Source organism: Vombatus ursinus, unplaced genomic scaffold (assembly GCF_900497805.2).
Source record: "Vombatus ursinus unplaced genomic scaffold, bare-nosed wombat genome assembly UNPS02005459.1, whole genome shotgun sequence".
NCBI classification, from domain to species: Eukaryota; Metazoa; Chordata; class Mammalia; order Diprotodontia; family Vombatidae; genus Vombatus; species Vombatus ursinus.
In genome coordinates this window covers 14,009,826-14,033,652 of record NW_020945237.1, presented here as the reverse complement: position 1 = coordinate 14,033,652, position 23,827 = coordinate 14,009,826, and the positions used below count along the sequence as shown (strand labels likewise).

General features: G+C 40.6%; 1 long non-coding RNA gene across 1 annotated transcript in view; it reads right to left on the bottom strand.

Annotated features, from left to right (window-relative positions):
- Positions 1-8,099: 8,099 nt before the first annotated feature.
- Positions 8,100-23,827, bottom strand: part of LOC114032500 — an 18,508-nt gene continuing 2,780 nt past the window's right edge. The window contains exons 2-3 of the long non-coding RNA XR_003567842.1: positions 9,866-9,989; positions 8,100-8,137 (exon numbers count right to left, since the gene is read on the bottom strand). This is a non-coding gene — a long non-coding RNA (uncharacterized LOC114032500). The remainder of the gene's footprint in view (positions 8,138-9,865; positions 9,990-23,827) is intronic.

The following is a 23,827-nucleotide window of genomic DNA, read 5'->3' as shown; positions in this document are numbered from 1 at the left end:
GAAGTATATATGGTTTGGGGTTCAAACCAATGAGAAAATTTGATCCTATGTTAAAATGATCCTATTTGTCACCACTCCAAAGGGCCCAAGTTCTCCTCACCCTCCTCCATATAGACTTTTTTCCCCCTTTTTAGGCAATTGGGGTTAAGTGACTTGCCCAGGGTCACACAGCTAGTAAGTGTCAAGTGATTGGTCTGAGGCCAGATTTGAACTCAGGTCCTCCTGACTTCACAGCTGGTGCTCTACCCACTGTGCCACCTAGCTGCCCCAACTCCTCCATATAGACTTTAAGCAAAAGCCCCACTTTATGGAACAGAGCAAGGAGAGTGGAGGGACAATGAAGAAAGGAGTAAAGAGATTGTGTCTTTCTTCTTCAATTGGGAGTGACATTTTTCCTCACCAGATACAAGCTCAGCTAAATCACTATCAGAATATTGTGGAAATCCCAGGCTTCCTGAAAGGCAAGAAAGATATATTCCACATGTGCCTCATTTTATTACCCTTCTTTGCAAAACTGGCTGGTGGCAGGCAATGCCTCTTAGCATTGGCTAAAAAAATGGATTTGTATGAAACAGAGCAGATTTGAGTCAACGGATTCCTCAAAGGTCTGGTGGCTTTGGCGGTTTTCTCCTCCTCTCATAAATGCATTTAAAACATTTTATCATCTTTTTTATGCTTTGTTAAATTCTAACCTCTTTCTGAGTTACTGTGAAATATGTAGCAGGAGGAGTGGTAGGGGATAGGAAGAGAGAGAGAGACAGAGAGACACACAGAGAGAGTGACAGAGAGAGAGACAAAGAGAGAGACAGAGAGAGAGAAAGAGAAAGAGAGGGGACAGACAGACAGACAGACAGACAGAAACAAAGAGATAAATACACAGAGAAAGACAGAAAGAGATAGAGATTATATCGAATAGTGGAAAGAGTCCTGGGTTTGGCATCTGAAAGACCTGGGTTTGAGACCTAAATCCTTCTTCTATTTACTAGTCGTGTGTCTTTGGTCAAGTCATTTAATTTCTCTTTCCTTACATGTAAAATGAAGATTGGAATCATAATCTTTGCATTACCTACCTCACAAAGTTTTGCATAGATAAAAGGAGATGATATAAGTGGCAGCATTTTGTAAAGTAAGGTACTGTTGTTCCCTTCAAAAGTTAAAGTTATTGTGGTTCCCTACTTTTCCAGGCTGTCTTATTCTGGATTCTATTTCCTAATTCTTGGTGTTCTGCCTGATTGTCCTCAAATTAATTTGTATTTATATATTTGGTATATACTTATCTGTGTACTCAGGGGCACACTGGTAAATGTTTAACAACTCACTTTCTGGGGAAAGGTGTATGTACGACACACTTTTAAGTTTAATCGGAATTATTAACATTTCGTCCATCACTTTCAATCAACAAAACAATAAACCATGCCCTGATTTGTCTATTTCTGAGGAGTAAAGGCTCTCGTTGACAATTTAACCATCCACTCTCCTCACCCTTCTGTGTACATGATGTTTTCACCCCTGGCTTCTTGAGGACAGGGCGGTTTCATTTTTGTCTGTGTAACCTCAGCACTGAGCACTGTGCCTGGAACACTGCAGCCTCTTAATGCTAATTGAATTGAATTGATGTTATTTATTGCCTTTCCTGAGAGGCAGCTTGGAATAATAGAAAAAGCATGGATTGGTAGTTGGAGGAACTCAGTTATCTGGTGCAAGCTGGGGCAAGTCACTTAATCTCCCTGGGTCTCAGTTTCCTCATCGGTCATACAAAGAGGGTTGACTAAACAGCCTTTTTGGTTCTAAATCTACTGTGTGGTCTTATGAATGAAATTTAATTGAATTCCAGCCTACCCCTCTTAGGTCTATTAGTTCCCACCTTTTGACCAGTGGGGTCACCTTAAGGGAATTCCAGCAGATTCATTTCAGCCCCATCCTTCTTGAGATTCCCTAGTGCATGTTCATCCATCCCAGGTAACTCATATCCAGTCAGTATTAGGAAGGGGTAATGAATCTTCTCTCAGGAGGCAGCAAGTTGGATGGCACTATATGGAAGGAAGGATCAGTCTGGATAAAAAATGCATGGCACAAAACTGTGGAGAGAGTTAAACTTTTATATTTTCTTAAATTTAATCAAACTGATAAGAGGAAAATGAAAAATGGTGAGTTTTAAGGGTCCAGAGAGATCAGAAGTTTAATATAAAAATTCAGAGAAGTGGGACATGTCACAGGTCTAAGAAATAAGATACTGAGGGAGGATGGCTGGCATAAGGCAAGACAGCTCTTTATCACTTCAGAAGGCTGGGATTCAAAAATGAAATCAAATATGGCATCAGCAACAAACAAACCTAAGTGTATGAAATCATAAGAAAACTTGTGACAGGTTCTTCTTCACTTGCGTTTGCCTCTTTTCTCTGAATTATAGGAAAAGATTACATGTGTGCTCCTCCATTCCCCATACTTACGTACTCCGCCACCTGGAGAGCACGGTCAGTCATTCACAAGGACAGCTCTTCTTTCATAGACAAAGCTTCCTTGTAAGTCCCTCTGCTGTCCCCCAAATAACCACTTCCAGCAAAGGAAAAATTGGCTGTGGCTATTCCTTTGGTATGTGGACAATAGAACCAGACTTCACTCCTTAATCCAGGAAGAGAAAATGCCTATCCTTTTTTCTCCTTGCAAATTAAGTCTCTCACGAAGTTAATGTCGCAAGCAGGAGGATATAGAAGTGCAGGAGTGGGGAAAGATTTAAAGGTTATCTTTTCTTTCCTATTTTAAGATGTTGCTTTCTGACGGGCAAGGACATGGATGGCTGGAAGGGAGAAAGCATAGCTGGCAGCACCTAGTTCTGGGACTTAGCTCCAATTTCTTCACCATCGCTGATGTTAAGCTGTCACACAGCTGAGAGGCAACAGTGTGGGACTGCCCAATTCTGCAGATCGAAAGCAACACATCATTACTATTTTTAGGCTGGGAAATAAAATAATCTATGCTCAGCATAGAGATTAACCTAAAGAAGATGTGTGTCTGTTTTTTTGAAAGTGGGTAGCCACCTGTCTGGGTGTGGGGTACAGAGCTAGTCTCAGAGTCAGGAAGACCTGGATTTAAGTTTTGCCTCTTCCCTGTACTGGCTGTGTGACCCTGGCAAAATCACTTACCCTCTCGGTGTCCTTGGACAACTCTATAAGATTTTAAGTTGTATAAGAGTTACAGAACTGAAAGGGTAAAAAGAACTTCCTTACCAGGGGCATCTTCTACTAATGAAGCCACAGGATTAAAAAAAATTCCCCAAGAAAGAACTGTGGTCTTGAAGAGAGAATATTGGAGCTGTAGTCAGAGAGCTGGGTTCAAAGTTTGTTTCTGGTATTTGTATTACTATGAGCAGAGACCTTTATCTCTCTAAACCTCAAGTGACAGGATGCCTCAGTGAAGGGAATTTCCATGCTAAAAGAAATCATGGGTCCTTAAGGTTTTGTCTCCCCAAAGGGCTATTCCCTAGTAATAAATTTTGGAAATGGCATTAACTATGGCAAGGCTCCCATATATTATTATATTGGACTGATGAAATTGTAAACTTTTCCCTTTAAATGTTATAGAAAATAATGGGTCACAAAGTCTGTAGAGGCATTTGAAAACACAGCCAAGGCATTAGTCACTAGTTATATGGGGAGGGGGGTAGACCTGGGTAGTAAGGAGGCTGGGTACTCAGAGAAGCAAGGCTGCTCTTTGCACCTCTCCAACTGAACTGGCTGCCAAGGCTGGGAGATTTCCACTCTCCAAGCTGTCTGTCTGATCCAACCCTAAAAATAGACAAGCACCATTCTGCCCTCTCAAAAATGACAACAGGTGCCTGGAGCTAAGTCTCCAGAGCCCCAAAGTGCGGCTGCAGACATCTTCTGGGACTTTTCCTGGCGTGTTGTCCATCATCCTTCCATTATTCCCCTCCTCCCCCAAAATGGGAGTGGGTAGGTAGATTTTGTGGTAGATAGAAAATCCCAAAATATTCTTTTGTCTCTGAGATGGTTGTCTTCAAGGGGTTAACAAGTGCCAAAGATTTGCTTCCAGGGAATTGCTTTAGATAGAGAGAGAAATTGGCTGAATGTGTGTGTTACCTTCAAAAACTAGATCTTGACGTGGGTATGTTAAGAAAGATTTTGAAGCAGGAGTAAATGAGAAGACCGCATTCAACCATCTTCTCAAAGGTACTCCCCAGTGCCTTGGACTTAGGGATTTGACCCAAGCTCTGTAATTCGGGAAGGAAGAGGTTGACCTTCAATGCTTCCACTTCGGCTACTCTGGAAGCGGAGGTGAGAGGACTGGATACACTTTCATTCTTTAAGTCACCTCCAAAGTACTCTGTCCTGGGCTCTAACTGGTTCTCCCTTCAACATCACATAGCCAATCCTTGAGCTACTTTCTGGACTGTGGGAGCTGAATTTTATTCTGAATTGGGATGTCAGAGACTGGCTCACAAAAGTTATATTTTTTTAAAAAAAAATTCAAAAATAAGTTTATTGATGTCTATTGTTTTTTATTTCATAGTCACTTCTGGATAGAGCCTTCATCATAACTTCCCCAGGACCTCACCCTGCCTTTTGACATCAAAGACAAACAAGGAAAATAGGTAATTAGAAATAATGCATATAGTGATCAAGTTTGATTACCACATTCTGTCCCTGCGGTTTCCCACCTCCCTGCCATGAAGAAGGTAGTATGTTTTATTGCAATGTTTCACATTTTTTGTTCCCTGTAACCCTTCTTTTTTTGTTTGTTTTTTCTTTTTTTTAAAAAAAATAATTAATTTATTTTTAGTTTTCAACATTCACTTCCACAAGATTTTGAGTTCTAAATTTTCTCCCCCTCCCTTCCTTCCCACCTCCCCAAAATGGCATGCAATCTGATATAGACTATTCATATATATTCATATTAAATATATTTTCACATTAGTCATGTTGTAAAGAAGAATTAGAACTAATGGGAGAAACCACGAGAAAGAAGAAATAAAAGAAAGAGAAAGAGCAAATAGTATGCTTTGATCTGCATTCAGACCCCATAGTTCTTTCTCTGGATATGGATAGCATTTTCCATCATAAGTCTTTTGGAGTTGCCTTAGATCCTTGGATTGCTGAGAAGAGCTAAAACTATCCAAGTTAATCATCACCCAATGTTGCTGTTACTGCGCATAATGTTCCCCTGGTTCTGCTCACTTCACTAAGCATCAGTTCATGTAAGTCTCTCCAGTCTTTTTTCTGAAGTCTGCCTTCTCATCATTTCCTATGGAACAATAGTATTGCATTACATCCATATACCACAACTTGTCCAGCCATTTCCCAATTGATGGGCATCCCCTCAACTTCCAATTCTTGGCCACCACAAAAAGAGTTAACTATAAATATTTTTGTACATGTGGGTCCTTTTCCCATTTTAATGATCTCTTTGTATCTCTTGGTTTTCAATAAGCCTTCCTGCAAACTTTGTTCAATACGAAATACGGAACAAATTCTAAAATTTACTATACACATACATGAGAGAAATAGATCTCTCATACACATGAGAGATTAAACTCATTTTTTAAAATATAACCAATTATTAAAAAATTATAAAATAATTAGATTGATTTTTCATAAAGAAAAAAACAACCTTTGACAAAGTTCTTGGTGCTTTTGGGATTATACACACCCTAGGATGGGAACCTTTGTTTTATTGTCTCTTCTCTGGAGCTGAGATTGATCAGAGTTTGCCTTATTTTTGGTATTCCTTTCATTTGCATAATTTTGGTTAATGTATATCTTGTTCTGTTTCCACTAATTTCATTATCTATTATTTAATACCTGGCTTCCTGTTTTTCTGAATTTCTACTATGAGTCACTTTTTATCAATTGACCAATGAACAAGTCTTTATTAAGCACCTACTGTGGACCATATATTGTGTTAGGTACTGGGGATACAAGTGAAAAAGAAGGAAACGATCCATACTTGGAAGGACACTACATTCTAAGGGGGGGGGATTACATATAGGGGTATATGTTGTCCTATGTTGAGAGGGAAGTCACTAGGAATTAGGAGGATTAGTCAGCTGGTCAACAAGCTTTTATTAAGTACCTACTACGTGCCAGGTGGACAGTCAGGTGGCACAGTGGATACAGTGCTGGGTCTAGAATCAGGAAGATTCATCTTCATGAATTTAAATCTGGCCTCAGACACTTGCTAGCTGTGTGACCCTGGGCAAGTCACTTAATCCTGTTTAGCTCAGTTTCCTCATCTGTAAAATGAGGTGAAGAAGGAAATGGCAAACCACTCTAGTATTTTCACCAAGAAAACCCCAAATGGAGTCACAAAGAGTCAGACATAACTGAAATGACCAAATGAAATATGTGCCAGGAACTGTGTAAAGCATTTAGGAAAAAAAAAAGGCCAAAACACAGTCCCTGTTCTAAAATGGATCACATTCTAATGGGAGAGACAATATCTAAATGACGAAGTACATATAAGATATATACAGTATAAATGGAAGACAATAGCTAGCAGTGGAGGATGGGGGTTAGTACCAGGAAAAGCATGTTGGGAGGTGTGATTTGAGTTGAGTCTTGAAAGAAGCCAGGGAAGCCAGGAGGTAAAAGGAAGAAGTTAGAGCACTCCAGGCAATAGAGAAAGCCCATGGGTGTGGAGATGGAATCTTGTGTTTTGGGAACAGCAAATAGGCTTGGTTATAGAATGTGTTGCAGGCAGTAAAGCATTGTCGTTGTTTGTCCATCGTTCTCAAAGAGGACCGTGTCATCAGAAAGGTGATGCCATGACTTGCAAGGGGAATGGATTTAAGTGAAGGAGGGTTGTGCAAGGTCATCAGCCTCACTCTCTGTCCAGTGGCAAGATATAGATCAGGACATAAAACATCTACTATAATCCAGAATGGGTGAAAAATTTTTGTAGTGTGAACTTCAAAGAAATAGGGGTTGCTGAGTGATGGTGATAAAGGGAGAGTCTAGAAGTAGCAGTAGGGAACAAAAAGTAGACTTATTTCTCTTTCAGGACCAGTGTGTTGAAGAGCAAGGTGAAAGTGTAGCAGTAAAGAGAAGGGTCAGGCATGTAGTATCACCAGGGGGAAAATGAGATCTCAGTACTAATAGATGGAAGAAATGTGAGAAAAAGAACTATAGGACAAAAAGAAGTTTGTTCACCATGGAATGGGAATTCCAGAGGGCACCATATAAGGGGTGGTCAGAATTGGAGTGAGAACCTACTTCAAAATAATATCATATTCATATGCCTCATTTTGTCATCACAGTCATATACCACAATTTGTTCAGGCATATCCCCAAATTATAGACCCAGACATATTTTTCCCTTGCATTAGTTTCACCTCCAAAACTTCATTAAGTTTGGAAAGCAATGATTTATGCATTTCATGACAGAAGGTACTTGTTTTACTTCTCAGCCCCATCAACATAGGTTACTGGAGGTGTGTTCTGTGCTTTCCTCCTATATCTCCTGCCAAGTCATCTGTGACTTAATCAACAGTAATGTTAGCTGTGACTGGTCACAGGTCACATGTTGAATAGCACATTTACACTCCTTTTGACCACTAAATTCTTTCCTTTCCTGGTCACTTGAAAAAAAAAAACCTCTTCTTACATAGTAGCTATCAACACATGGATCTGATGAACTCAGAAAAATGGCTTCAACATAACATGCCAAAGGTCACACCTGCAAACCTTCCATCCTGCTGACACTGGAGCTGTATTACGATGGACTTGTTTGTCTCACTTTTTATTATGACTTACTAGAGCATTTAAAATACTTTCCTTTATCTACATTGCTGGTAAACTGGGTTTTGTGTCACTTCAAAGAACTTAAGTTATATGGTGGCTAATGCCAAATGAAATTAACTCCGTCAACTGACCCTGGATGACTTTTAATGATAGCATATAAAAATTCCATCCTTAATACTAATTGAATTACATTGCTTGGAAGTAAGGGACACTATAGCTGAAGGATACATGGTTATTCTAGTAGAAAAAATACCCAAAAAAATCATGACATAGTAGACAGAGCACTGGATTTGAAATCAAGAAGACCTCAGTTCAAATCTTACCTTTGATAAGTACCAGCTGTGTGACTATGTGCAAAACTCTGTAAGCCTCAGTTTCCTCATCTGTAAAATAAGGAGAGTAATACCACTTACTTCACAGGGTTGCTGTAAGGATCAGTTGAGATAATGTATATTAAGCACCATGTAAACATGAGCTCATATGTTTATGAATCAAATACATGCATCATCATACGAGCAGATTTAAATCCAAAGGTATAGGATGTGGCTACTGGTTTCTCACTGCACGTATCTTATTGAAGAAGCTCAGGTCACTCCCTGGTCAGGACTTTGTGGTCTGAAAACACACAGATGACTAAAAATCAGCCCACTTAAAGGCAAAGTCATTAGGGAGAGAAGCTAAGCTGAGGGTCCACCATTAGGGAAGAATGCCATTGTCAAAAAGAACCTGCCAGAGTGCTTGAGAGGAAGGGGATTCAGCAAGAATCTACATTTCATCCTCCTCCATTCTCAGGCATGGAACAGTAAGGTTCAAGTTCATCTAAGAGAGCTTACTGAGGAAGCCAGGCAAATACAAGGAGGCTCAATACAAAGGGAGAAGGAGAAGTGAGTTGGTGAGAAAGTTTTAAACAAATGGAAAACCCTGTTCTTTGTGCTGTGCTTTTTCAGCATGTTCAGTCTTTGTGATAATGTCCTTAATGGTGGTGGAACCGATAGGGCACTGGACTTGGAGTCAGGAAGGCCAAGGTTTGAATCCCAATTCTGATACTTGCTAGCTATGCCATGCCCAGCTTAGCCTGACATACTGAGAGCTGAACATAGCCCAGGGAAAGAGCGCACCATCAGGAAATTCGTTTTCTACCAAGGATATCTAAACCAGAAAGGTCATTCTAGGAAAGGGGGGAGGAAGGGAGGGAGAGGAAGAGGAGGAGAAGGAGAAGGAGAAGGAGATGAAGAAGAAGAAGAAGAAGAAGAAAAGAAGAAGAAGAAGAAGAAGAAGAAGAAGAAGAAGAAGAAGAAGAAAAGAAGAAGAAGAAGAAAGCTGTTCAGGTTTTTAGCTTTAAGATACCTATAGATGTCACTAAAGACTCTTATCCTCCATTTCCTCATCTGTAAAATAGGAACAATAATATTTGTATTACCTAGTACCTAGGGTTGTTTTGAAGCACAAATAATATAACAAAGACAAAGCCTTTTACAAACTTCAAACACAATGTAAATTTCAGCTGTTATTATCACTATGCCAGGAATTCATTCATTTAATAAACATTTCTTAAGCATCTGCTAACTCCTTCACTAAAATACCTCATCCTGGCATGGAGATGCCCCTACGTTTTCAAAAACTGTGCCAACATAAAGTGAGTTCTGACAAGTCTTACCAAAATGAAAAGGCTTCAAGTGTGGGACTAGAAGTAGCCCGTCTGCCTGTTTTCTGAGACTAGCCTATGTAATAATAATAATGATAATAAAAATAACAATAATAATAATTACCCAATCAATGGTTTAAATGGATGCCAATTCACCAGTGTTCCTGGGTTCCTTCCAGGCCTTCATAGCTATTATGCATTCCTTTGTCTAGTATTCTCCTATTTTGCCATTCCCCACCCTCAACCCCTCTCTCCCCCATGGTTTAGATTATTAGCTGGACCTTGAGGGAGGTAATAATAACAGTAGCTTAACATTTATACAGCACTTAGGGGTTTGCAGAGAACTTTATAGACATTGTCTCTTGATTCTCACAACTACCCTGTGAGGTAAATGCTATTTTGGTGCTATTACTATCAGCATTTTACAGATGAGGAAGCTGAGGTTTAGAGGGCTTAAGTGACTTACCTAGTATCCCCACCAGCCAGCAAATATCTCAAGCAGGATTTGAATCCAGGTGCAGAGAAGCTCAACTCTAGGGCCTTAGCCATCAGGTGATGATTTTTTCCCCCTTAAAACTCATGAAGACCATCTGGAGTAAATGCAGACAAAGAATTTTACTGTGCGCTGCCTTCGAAGAGCTGATGAGGGAGATAAGACATGTACATAAACAAATATAATTCAAACCACAGTATGAGACAGGTACAAAGTGCAGGGACAGTTCTGAGGGAAAAAAAGGCTCTTTTGTGGCTGGGGAGGTTTTGTGAAGGCATCCTCATCAGTCTTGAATGCTGAATAGGTAAAAAGGGAGAAGGGCTTCCGAGGTAAGGAAAGCAAAGGAGATGGATAGGGAGATCCTAAAGGGAACCCTGTGAAAATACAATAGGGAATCTCAGTGCACGAAACAAAAGGCAGTTAAGAAATGATGGCCAGAAAGACAAAGGGACTTGGAACAAGAAGGAAAAGAACCTCTTCTCCTAGACACACAAGTTAGTAAAGCCCGTGTAAACTTACCATGTTCAGAAGAACCAAGAACAGTGAGCTCAAGGCAAGCTCCTGTAGAAGAAAAGTACCCTTAAGAAAGTTGTGGCTAGCTGTGTGACCCTGGGCAAGTCACTTAACCCTAACTGCCTAAAAATAAATGAAAAAAAAAAGTTGTGGGAAAATATCAGAAAGTGAAGAGTTGTGGGCATCTCGTCACTGAAGGCAATGAGAACTACACACAAGGAAATGATCATCTATAGTGCCTGTAATAACATGAAATAAAATGACGACTGGAACGCCATCCACATTCCCTTCATGTTGTAGCAAGCAATTTCCTTTCTTAAAAAACATCAACTCAACCACTTCTGATCTCCTGGAAAACCCATTCCTTTTTCATGTTGCTTTTTGAGTCTTCTTCGTGGGGGTTCCTAGCTCTGCTTCTTGCCATGGCTTTTGTTGGTTGGTATAAGAAAATGAGAGGTAGCTAGGTGGCAGGGACAGGAAGACCTTGAATTCAAATCTGGCCTTGGACACTTACTAGCAGTGTGACCCTGGGCAAGTCGCTTCACCCTGTCTGCCTCAGTTTCCTCATCTGTAAAATGAGCTAGAAAAGGAAATGGCAAACCACTGCAGTGTTTTTGCCAAGAAAACCCCAAATGGGGTCACAAAGAGTTGGACACAACTAACTGACAAAACAACAACAGAAGATGAAGGCTTGGTATCTAAACTAGGGAAGTTGATTGAGTTCACGTTTTAAGCGGAGTTACACAACACAAACGCAACAAAAATTTCAGGTCTGACCATGTTACTCCTCTACTGGAGAAGCTTCATTGGCTCTCACCTCAGACACTTGCTAGCTGTGTGACCCTGGGCAAGTCACTTAGCCTCTGTTTGCTTCCATTTCCTAATCTATAAAACAACAACAACAACAACAACACCTACCTCCCAGGATTGTTGTGAGGATCAAATTAAATCATAATTGTAAAGCCCTTAGCACCATGCCTGACACGGAGTAAGCATTTTACAAATGTTAGCTATTATTGTTGTTGGAATTATTATTTTTATCTCCTCTGTTTGGCACTTAAAGCTCTTCACAATTTATCTTCAACCTCTCTTTTTAAGCTGATTCCACAATGCTCCTGGTCTGCCTAATCTATGTTCTGGCCAAACTAGACCATATACTTTCCCCCACCCCCCATATTCCACCTCCCACTTCTATATCTTTTCAAAGGTACCCCCACCCTCACTATGACTGGAATGCTCTACCTTCTCAACTGTGGCTCTTGGAAACCCTCGCTCCCTTCCAAAGTTCTGCTCAAGTCACATGTCCGTCAAGAGGCCTTTGATGATTCCTACCTCAGCTGTTAGGGCTCTCCCCACCGCTTTTTATTTGGCATATATCCTGATTTTCTCTCTGAACAAGGTATTTCTCTCTAGTAGAATGGAAGCTCCTGGAGGACAAGAACAGTCACACTTTTACATTTGTATTCCTAGCACCTAAAACAGTGCCTGCCATATAGAAAGAACTTTAAAAAATGTCATTTGATGGATTGTCATTGATTAGTCTAATTGCAAGTAAATTATTAGTACAATGGCAGAAAACATAAAAACTAGAGAAAATGCAAGACAGAAATGGTATTGTGTTAACTTCTAAGTCTATTTCTCACTTTTTAGTCAAGAAATTCTACATATCTCTTACAATTTGGGCACAAGTATTATTTACTTTACACCTTAGAAATATTCCTAAAAATATTTGTGAATGAATCATCTCCCTGATTCTTTCCACCCCTTTTTAGCTCCTTGAGGGCAATTCTCATATTTTTATCCCCATTGCCTGGCACATAGTAAGCACTTAATAAATGCTTGTTTCCTTCCTTCCTTCCTTCCTTCCTTCCTTCCTTTCTTCCTTCCTTCCTTCCTTCCTTTTTTCCTTCCTTCCTTCCTTCCTTCCTTCCTTTCTTCCTTCCTTCCTTCCTCCCTTCCTTATTCCTTCCTTAGTTTCCTTCTTTCTTTCCTTTCATCCTTCCTTTCTTCTATCCTCACTCCCTTTTTTCTTTCTTTCCTTCCTTCCTTCTTTCTTTCCCTCCATCCATCCTTCCTTCCCTTAACTGACAAATAATCAAAGGATATTCACAGGCAGTTCTTAAGGGAAAAGATTCAAGCATTCAACAATCGTATGAAGAAAATGCTCCAAATTACAAATAATCTGAAAAATTCACATTAAAATCACTGTTTCCACCTCACATCCCATCAAATTGATGGTGACAAAAAAGAAAAATGACAATTGTTAGAGGGGCTATGGGAAGATAGACACACTAGGAGGGTGTAAATGAGGCTTAGAATTGGTCTAGAAAGAGACACAGACAAGTAAAACAGCTTTGAAACTGTAATTTATTGTATGATTTTGAAGAGAAAGGCAAACTGTTTGTAATAGACATGAGAAATTTCATATGCAATCCTCTTTTTCTCTTCTTTATATAAGCATATGCTCATGTTCATAGATTTTTGCCAAGTTGCAAATAACAAAAAATAAATACATAAAATTACTTTTTAAAAAGAAAGTGAATAAATGCTCTCCCTCTTCTTTGGCAGAGGTGAGGTACTATCATACATTGCCAACTTTGGCTGACCTCCTGGTTTTTGCTGAACTGTTTTTTCCCTTGTCTTTTTTGTTTGCTTGTTTATTCTTTTATAAGGCACGACTCTCTGAGGAAGAAAAGAATGAAATATAGATTTGAAAATGAAGGTGACAGAAAAACAAAGGATATCAATAAAAAGTTTTTCAAAGAAAGTGAACAAGTTTCAGATAAAAGGCTGTTTTCTGCAACTTGATTTTCATGCCCAACACTGACCTATCCTTTCAACCCAAAATCATTTGCCAGTGAAGCTCACTGGAGATAAATAATTACCAAATAGATTTCTAGTGTTTGGCACCCCCTCCCAAAAAGAGGTTGTTCAAACAAAAATATCTCGTCCTAGCCCTGAAAAAAACATTTGTAATCCATGATTGTAATAGCATTCTGATTTTTTTTCTGTATCACTGATCCTGTTTATTATGCCTTATAGTCAACGCACATCCAGAGTACTCTCTTCAGTTCAGGGCTCCGTAATTTCTGAAGGACATTGGTAATCTCAAGAGTTTACAGAGGAAGGCAATCATAAGAGTGAAAGGTCTTTGAATCTCTATCATGGGAATATTGGTGGAGGGATCTGGGCACGTTTAGTCTATCTACAGATGACAAGATTCAAGGGGATCATGACAACTCTATATAAAGGGCTGTCATATGGAACAGAAATTCATTTTATTCTGTTTGATCCCATAGAGCAGAACCAGGGGTAATGAGGTTCATTTAGGCTTGATATCAAGAGAAACTAACTATTGGAATGCCTTGGCTAATGGATTGCTGACCCTCCTTGGGAATCTTCAAAGGCTGGAGACAAATTAGTGGCTACTTTATGCCAGTACTTCCTTTTTGGGTATTGGTTGTACTAAATGGTCATAGAGATCCCCTCTAACTCTTAAATTATGTGGTTATTGTGTGAATAAAATATTGGGATGATTCAAACAGAATATGTTGACCCCAGTGGTATTAATTGGTACAGAAAAGAAAGGTGAGGAGGAAAAGAAATGAAGACCTGAAAGGGAAATTTTGTTAGCAAGTGAATGAATGAAAAAGTCTTAATTAAATGCTTACTATGTGTTAGGTGCTATACTAAGTACTAGAGATGTCAATATAAAAAGCAAAACAGTGCTACCCTCTAGGAACTTGGATTCTAATAGGAGGAGATAACACATATAAGATGATAGTGACCTGGGAGGGGTGTTTTGCTCAGAGATGGTGACTGGAGGCATTGGGCATAGAGAATAAAAGGGTACCATCTTCAGTAACCCAGCGCAGAGGGCTGAGTCTCCAAATACTGGAAGCCAGAACCACATGACTCCAAGATAAAAGGAAAGCAAAGGGTGAAAAATTTGGCGGCTTCGCTACTAAAAAGATGTAACTCCCCGAAGATTGTACCCATGTGGGATTTTAATTACCCAGACATCTGTTTAGCGAAGTGTATGACTAAATCGGGATCAAATACAGAGCTCAAGTTACGTGAGCTTGAGATGACATTCATGACTCAGAAAGAGGAGCTATCAGCCAGGGGAAAATCAATCCAGGCTTTGCTTCAGACCAACAGAGAAGCAATTATTTTGGACACGGAGCTACTTAGCATCCCTGACCATGAGCGTAATTAAGTAATTCCTGGCCCCTGCCCCTAGCATCAGACAGAAGAAACTACTGTATTTAACTATCAGTAAGGTGCACTCCCAATTCCTTCCTTCCTCTCCCTTCCCTTCCTCCCTCCCACATATATTTTGTGTAGTTTTTTTTTTAAAAATTATAACTTTCTTTTCCTATTTACATCACTTCCCTCCCCTGTTTCCTATACTCATCCAGACAAACAGAGAGAAGCAGAAGAAAGGTCTTGGTGCCAATGTTCTCACACTTGGCACATGAAGAGAGTCATGGGGATACGAGCTCTTCCCCTCGACTAATTATCTCCAATCTACCCTGTGTTCAGGGTATCCCAAAAACCTTAGCACAGTTCTAAGCTTTCTCATTTGTACTTTGTTGTCTTATCCATTAGATTTTGAGCTCCTGGAGGACAGGGACTGTTTTTGCCTTTCATTGTATTCCTGGCATTTAGCATACCTCCTGGCACAAAGGAGGCAGTTAATAAATGTTTGCTCACTGACTTCTAGCAATATAAAGAAGATGGGTAAGGAGATAGAATTATGTAACATATGTTTATCTATACACATATGCATATATATGATATGCATATGTGCAGTGTAATTTTAAGCTTTAATAGCTTAAAATACACATGTATGTATATACACTTGTATGAATGTAGAGATATATCTCCATTTAGGTATGTATATGAACATATATATGTATACACATGCAGCTATATATGTGCATGTATACATATGTATTGCATCTGAAACTTTCTTTTTGCTTTGGTTTTTTCTCCTAAAGACCAGCCTTAACTCCAAATCACTCTGATCCAAGACCAAATCCTACTTGGTCACTGTTTGGGTTCTGAGAGGCTCAGAATGAATGTAAATAAGGATTGTTCTGGCCAGAAATCCTGAGGGTCTTCCCCTCCCAGATCATTTTTTTTTTGAAGAGGCCATTCTTTGTCTCATTTTTATACTGACTCAGTCAAAGTGAGACCCTGTTAAAGATCTTAGCTTAAAAATGCCAAGGTCTCCCACTGCATCCAGGGCCATCTCTGGTCATCCTGATCCATATCTTGCCACTGGACCCAGATGGCTCTAGAGGAGAAAGTGAGGCTGGTGACTGTGCACAGCCCTCCCTCATTCAAATCCAATTCACTTGCATGTCATGGCATCACCTCCCTGATGTCATGGTCCTCTTCCAGAACGAAGGACAAACAGCAAGCAACATTGTTGTTTAGTCATTTTCAGTTGTTTAATCCAACTCTTCATGACTCTCTTTGTGGTTTTCTTGGCAAAGACACTGCAGGGGTTGGCCATTTCCTTCTCCAGCTCATTTTACAAATGAGGATTAAGTGACTTGCCCAGGAACACACAGCTAGTAAGTGTCTGAGGCTGGATTTGAACTCAGGTCTTCCTGACTCCAAGCTCAGCATTCTATCCACTGTGCCACCTAGCTGCCCCATATATATACATATATAACTGTATACATGTATATATCTAGATAGATAGATAGATAGTTATTCCCAAAGAGGACTGACATCAGCCCAACTTTAATCTTTACTACGCATGTAACCTTCCTCACACTTGACATTCCCATCTCCACACCTTTGCCTGGAAGGCACTCGCTCCACTTCTTGGGTTCCCCAGGGTCCTTCAGAGCTCATCTCAAAGGCCTCAAAGAGGCCTTTCCTGCTCTTCTCAGCTGTTAGTATCTCCCCTGAGACACTCTAAGCTTCCTGATATCAGAGGCTGTTTTATTTTAGTCTTGTTATCCTCAGAACCTCGCACAGTGCCTGGAACATAGTAGGGGCTTCATAAATGTTTGATTGATGTAACCTCTCTGGCCCTCAGGTTCTTCTCCTGTAAAATTAAAGGTTTGGGCTAAATTGTACTTTCTTAGCTGGAGGTACATGGACAGATTTCACAGATATGTGAACTTGGATGGGAAAACATTTTCATTTTCATTAACTTGTAACAGAAATTGAGTATTTCATGTATTTTATTTTATGCATGTAAAAACATAATTCTGAGAAGGGGTGTATCCATGTGCTTCACCAGACTTCCAAAAGGATCCGTTACACACACACACACACACACACACACACACACACACACACTCTTGCACATGCACACGCACACGCACACATTCACACCCCAAGTCTAAAGAGCTATGATCTCTGAGGTTCCTTCCTACCCTCGGTCCTATGATCTTGTGACACAGGCAGAGTGGTTAGCCACACCTTTGGCGCCATTTGAGAGGCAACCATGAAGCCCTGCTTGCTGAAAAATAAAATAATCCTACTCCCACCCATAGATTTATTATGGCACTAACCCTTTCCTGGCCTGAAATTCCTACCTCTTGAGTCATTCCCTTGGGCTAACCAACAAGGAATAGTAGCAATGCTTATAGACTTGTTACCTGCAATCAACAGACAGCCCTCTAGCCTTTTCCTCTTAGAGTGGATTAGTGTATTAGATTAGCCAGTTGGCACCTAGGTAGTCAAAGAACCTGATGTGCTCTGGAGGAAGCAGAGGATGGGTGAGTTTGAATGGCTTGAGGGCTCTAGTCCAGGAAAGGCAAACTCAGGCAGGCACTTGGTGGGGGCGTGGGAAGGAGAATAAACAAAAGGGGGTGGGGGGAAGGTGGAGGGTGACTAAAATGTAAACTTCCCCGTTTCTCCCCAAGGATGGCTCTGTATATGTTAATGGAGCCACATGGCAGTGATTCAACTCTGTGGCTCTATCATACCCACCCCTAAGCAAGAGCACATATTGCTTGCTTCTCTACTTCCTGCTTCCCAACCCAAGAGGGTAGAGTTTGAGGCTACGTACCTCACAGTCCTTCCACCCTGGCTCTTGTGCCATCTAGCCAAAGAGGGAAGTGGTAGGAGCAATATCCTAACCCCCTCACCCTATGCAAGTTAGGCTAACATTTCTTTCTTAATTTTTTTAAAAAGGTGTAGAAAGCATGGGAGCAACTAGGTGGTGCAGTGGATAGCATGGAGTTAGGAGGACCTGACTTCAAATCTGGCCTCAGACACTTCCTAGCTGTGTGACTCCAGGCAAGTCACTTAACCCTGTTTGCCTCAGTTTCCTCATCTGTAAAATGTGCTTTTGCCAAGAAAACCCCAAAAAGAGTCACAAAGAGTTGGACACATCTGAAAACCAGCAGCAGCATAAAAAGCATCCTCCAGTCTTGGTTGGTTGTGAGAACTAAAGGTCAGGCTTTGGACATCCCTTTCTGGTTGCCTGAAGATAAAGCAGTGAGGAGGAACTCAAGGTACACTAATGCTTGACTGGTGAATCACAGTGGGCATTCTCCAGCAGCCAGCTTCTTTCTAAAGGTCAACCTAGGACTCACAAAGGGAAAAATGAAGACCTTGTTTGGTTTTTACCCTTGTGACCTTACCCTTAGCCCTGGTCCTGAACCTTTTCCCCAACACCTTTCTCAACTGTTGTTTTCAGTCTGGTCAAGAACCACCCCTGACAATGACCTGGGCAGTACCTGGAAAAGGAGTGATCTAGTCCTGCTGGGTTGTGTTGGGATGATCAAGAGGAAGGCTGGGAACTTTCAATGTCAATGTCATAGACCGAGTGGAGAGAAGGGAGAGGGACGGCTCTACATTCTAGACAGGATGCTCCAGCCCATCTGTGGATAGAACTAGGCTTTAAGGTAACACTTAATTATTTCTTTGGGGTTCGTTGTATGGCAGGAATCCCTCAGCAGGAAGGGAAGGAAAGAAGCACTTTGTTGATTGTTGGAAACATTCTGAGACACAGAGCCCAGTCATTGGCCTATCTATGGCTCCATTTGTGTATAAGGGGACATTCTTTAGGAAAAACCACAAAGTCTATATTATCTTATCTTCTTTTTTCCCCATTTGCCACTTAAGCATCTTTTTTTTTTTTTAGGATAACAGAAACAGTATGTTTATAGGCAGAGGGAAAGGAGCCAATAGAGAGGGGGAGATTGAAAATGAGAAAGATTGAGAGCTGCTATGCTTAAAAGCCAACTGAATTGGATGCAGCAATGCCTCATCAGCTGAGACGCTGAACATACCCCTTACCAATGGTGTGCATACCAGAACCATGGCTGGCCATAATTTTAAGTCATCTATATCAGGCCCTTCTTCTTCTCCTTCTGGTCTTCCTTCTCTTGATATCTATCTCCCTTCCCACTTGTCTCGCTCTTACTCTGTGTTTATGAGCTTGGAGTGAGTCACTTAACTTCTGTGATTGTGGACCAGGAGACTGATGAAACTGGAGAGGTGTGAAGTACCCTCATCCCATACACCCTCCCACAAATACCAACCAGGGCTCTTCTAAGCAAGGAAGTTGCAGTTCAGATCTGGGGTAGTTTGGGTTCACTTTGCCTCCTGGGTGGACTGATCTGGGACCTAGCTGGGAGCCCTTTGAGGAAGAAGAGTACAAAGAAGGCTTTAGGACTTGGGTTCTGAGCTCCTGAGAGCTTTTAACCCCTGAGAAACTACTTCTACCTGAAGGTATTGGGATATGCTTTTAGTAAAAACATTTTTGTTTGAACTTGGACTTTGAGGAATCCATATCTCAGGATCATCAGTAATCCAGATGCTGAACTTTCAAGAGACCCAGACATTTGTAAAATAAAGGAATTGGACTAAGTGGTCTCTAATGTCCCTTCCAGCTCTAAATCTATGATTCTATGACCCTAATCTATTCCCTTTCGAAATGTCATTATTGCTATCTTTTGCTTTTTACATAACCTTCATTTTCAAATATGAAAATTGGGGGGTTTCCTTCAACCCTCATTACTGAGTCCCTATAACAAAGAACTACAAAATAAAAAATGCAAAACGATTTAGTTAGTGAAACACTTCCACCAAGTCTGCCACCAACTGATCCATTTATTTTTCAAAATTTTATTTATTTTATTTTTAATTTATGAAATAAAATAAGCATTTCCATAACATAGTAGAACATAAAAAGGTGATTGTACATAAAACTGCAAATCTATTGTGTATGACTTGCTAATCTTTTTAAATATATAGTAAAATTATCATGTAACTTTTTTTCTATTTTTTTCTTCCCTCCCCCCATCCCTGCCCTAAAGATGGCTATCATTAGACACAAATAGGTATGTATAGAGATAGAGAAAGATATCATTCTATACGTACTTCTATTTATCAGTTCTTTCTCTGGTTGCAGATAGCACCCTCAGTAGGTTTTTTGTAGTGAATTTGGGTATTTATAATAATCAAAATGAGTTAGTCACTCAAAATTTTTCTTAAGACACTATTGCTATTACTGTATGCAACATTCTCTTAGTTCTGCTCATTTTGTTCTTTGTTATCTCATGCAAGTCTATCCATGTTTTTCTAAAATTAACAAGCTCATCATTTCTTGTGGCACAGTAGCATTCTATCACAGTCATATACCACAACTTGCTCAGCCATTCCCCAATTGATAGGCATCCTCACAATTTCTAGTTCTTTGCCACAACAAAGAGAACTGCTACGAATATTTTTGTACATATAGGTTCTTTTCCTTTTTTTAATCTCTTTGGGATACAGACGTAATAGCAGTATTGCTGGGTTTACAGATAAGGAAAATGAGGCTCAGAAAGGTTAATGATGATTTGCTCAGTGACTTATATGGGATTCAAACCCAGGTCTTCCTGACCACAAGTCCAGTGATTTTTTATTCTTCTCTCTCCTTCTTCCCCCATATCCAGTCTGTCATCAGTCCCTGCTTCCACCACCCAAGTGCAGGTCCTCATTACCTAGCTCCTAGATTATTGCAACCAACAAACCTTTCATGAGCCTCACTCCTGAGCAGCACATTATTGCTAGAGGAAGTCACAAAACTGTTCTAACATGGCTCCCTTGAAATGAATGCTGTCTAACTTAGCTAGATCCTCGTTGCTGCACAACAATCCTTTTCTTAATCTCCTGCCAATTCCCCACTGATGCTGTTCTGGCTTAACTCTTCCCATAAGTCCCTAACACACACTTACCCTCCGTCCTCTCAGCAGATAACCTTGTCTGCTCTTCTGAGAAAATTAAGTCCATCCAAAGGGAACTCCCTCACCACATCCTCAGACGTTCCAAAGCTCCCTATGTAATTTCAAATCCTTTCTTCCTCCTCCGTAGTCCCAGTTGCAGGTGGTCTTTCTGCTTGCCAAAGCTAACCCTTCATTGAGCCTCTGATCGCAACTCCTCAACTCTGTCTCTGTTGGGACTTTGTTTCATCAAACATCCCCTCTGTCTCACTGTCAATCTTGCCCTCTACCTTGCTTCTCTATTGACATCTTCTCCCTCTGCATAGAAATAAGTTCAGGTTTCTTCTATACTCAAAACAAACAAAAAATCCCCTTCACCCAGAATCCCCCTCATTTTCTTTCCTTTTCCTGTAAAAGTTCAAGAAAGATGCTATACTCATCACTTCTCTCCATCAACTCTACATTCTATCTTCTATTACCACCACTCTATTGAAATTGCTGTGCTTCCTGCTTGTCAAATCCAAGAGCCTCCTGTTCAGTAAAGTCTACTCAGTCCTTGGTCCCTTTAACCTTTTCTGCAGCATTTGGCACTGTCCATCAGTCCACTCTCAATGGATGCCTTTCATCTCGTTTGACTTCCATGACACTCCTTTCTCCAGGTGTTCCTCCTACCTCTCTGACTGATCCTTCTGGACCCCTTTCACTTCTCCTTCCCCCTTGGGCATTCCCCCAAGGCTCTCCCATTTGTCCTCTTCTCTCACTGCCTTTTATTTTAGATCATTCATCCATTCCTATTCTATCATTCTATCACATTCTAGCATTCTATCATAGTCATATACCACAACTTGTTTAGCCATTCCCCATTTGATGGGCATTCCCACAATTTCCAGTTCTTTGCCACCACAAAGAGAGCTACTACAGATATTTTTGTACATATAGATTCTTTTCCTTTTTTTTTAAATCTCTTTGGGCTACAAACCTAGTAGTGGTATTGCTGGGTTTACAGATAAGGTTGTTGCCTCTATGGGGAAGATTCCTAATCTGCTTCTCTAACCTTGCTCTGAGTTCCAAACCTGAATATCCACCTGCTTTTTGGACACCTCCATTTAGAGGTTCTTCCAGTATCTCTAACACAGCATGTGCAAAGTAGAACTTATCTTTCTTCCAAACATGCTCTCTTTCTAACTTGCCTGTTTCTGACCATGACACATCCTTTCTTCAAGTCATCCAGCCTTGAAATGTTAATCATCTTTGAACATTCCTTCTCTCTTACCCTTACCCTACCCCCACACAGAATTGATTTGTTAAGCCCTGTTCGTTCATCCACAATTTCTCTTGTATCCATTCCCTCTTTTCCAATTCCTCTGCCATCCTCCCAGTCCAGGGTCTCAATGCTTCTCACCTGGACTACTGTCCACTGGGAGGCAGCATGGTACAGTGGGAAATGGGCTGAATTTGGAAGCGAGGAACCTGGGTTCGATTCTTGGCTCACTACCAAGTACTCCCTACTTACTACCTGTGTGACCCTAGGCAAGTCACTTAATGTCTCTGAGCTTCAGATTCCTCAGCTACAAAATGGTGGGCTCACATTAGATAGCCTCTAAGGTCCCTTCTGGTTCTAAATCTATGATCCCATGATCCTATGTGATGCCGCACAACAACTCTCCTTGACTCCATTCTATCTCTTCTTTCATCCACCCTTCTCTCTAATGCCAAAGTAATGTTTCTAATATGTAAGGCTTCAAATGTCACTCCTATACTTAAAATTCTTCAATTCCTTTGGAATAAAATACAAATTTCTATCACACCATTCCAGAGCTTCTGTAACATGGCTTTAACCTCTCTTTCCAGCCTTCTTTCACCTATTTTTCTGCATGCATTTTGTTTCTGATAAGTTGGGTTACTATCTATTCCCTAAATTTGCCAGGCATTTGTGTATACCATCCCCATTGACCAAATCGCACTCCCTCCACATCTGCACCAGATGAAATCCTCTTCATTCTAGATTCTGTTAAGTACCCATTTCTCCATGAACTCACCTCTGATGCCTCCAGTTGGAAGCGCCCTTTACCTCTTCCCATCGCTTACACCTCATTTGTCTTCCAGGCACCCTATGCTGGACTAACTTTCATTTGTGTGTGTCTCTCATTCCCCTGCTCAGCTGTTAGATTCTTGAGGACAGAAACAGAGTCTTCTTTAATTTTTGGATCCCCAGTGCTGAACACAGTGCCTTACATATCTAAGTGCTTAAAAATGTTTCTGGAACAGAATGGAATTAGTTTATTGCTCCAGTGGACATCTCTGTCAGGATGTCCTGCCAACATTTTAAACTCAGCATGTGTAGAGTAGTATTCATCATGTTCCCCTCCCCCCCCAAATTCATCCTCCTTTTTCTTCCTTTTTTTCTGTTAACGACACCCTCATCTCAAAAGTTATCTCACTCCCTCCTGTGCTACTCTGCCTATGTCCACTGAGTTGCAAGTCTAATTTATTTTACCTCCACAGTATTTCTTGAATTGGTCCCTTCTACTTGTATGAAATGATACAGAGTGAAATGAGCAAAACAATGAGAACAATGTAAATAATAACATTATCTAAAAAAAAAACCCTTAGGGGCAGCTAGGTGGTGCAGTGGATAGAGCACCAGCCCTGAAGTCAGCAGGACCTGAGTTCAAATTTTACCTCAGACCAAACACTTGACACTTATTAGCTGTGTGACCCTGGGCAAGTCACTTAACCCCAATTGCCTAAAAATAAAAGAAAATTTAAAAAAAAACCCTTAAAGATGGAAGAACTCTGATCAACACAATGATCAACCACAGTTGCCTAGGGCCAGTGATGAAGCATATTGTTATTGTTATTCAGTCAATTCTGACTCTTGGTAATTCCATTTGGGGTTTTCTTGGCAAAGATACCGGAGTGGTTTGCCATTTCCTTCCCTAGCTCATTTTACAGATGAGGAAACTGAGGCAAACAGGATTAAATGATTTCCCCAGGAGTGTGTGAGGCTGGATTTGAACTCAGGTCTTCCTGACTCCAGGCCCAGTGCTCCCAGCTGAAGCATATTACCTATCTCCTGACAGAGAGTGGTGATAGACTCGAGGTACAGAATAAGACACACATTTTTATATATGGTTAGGGTGTCGATTTTTTAAAATATGCATATTTGATACAGGAAAGTTTTTTATTTCTTTCCATTTTGGGGGGAGGGGAGGCAGGAGTTGGGGTGGGTTACTGA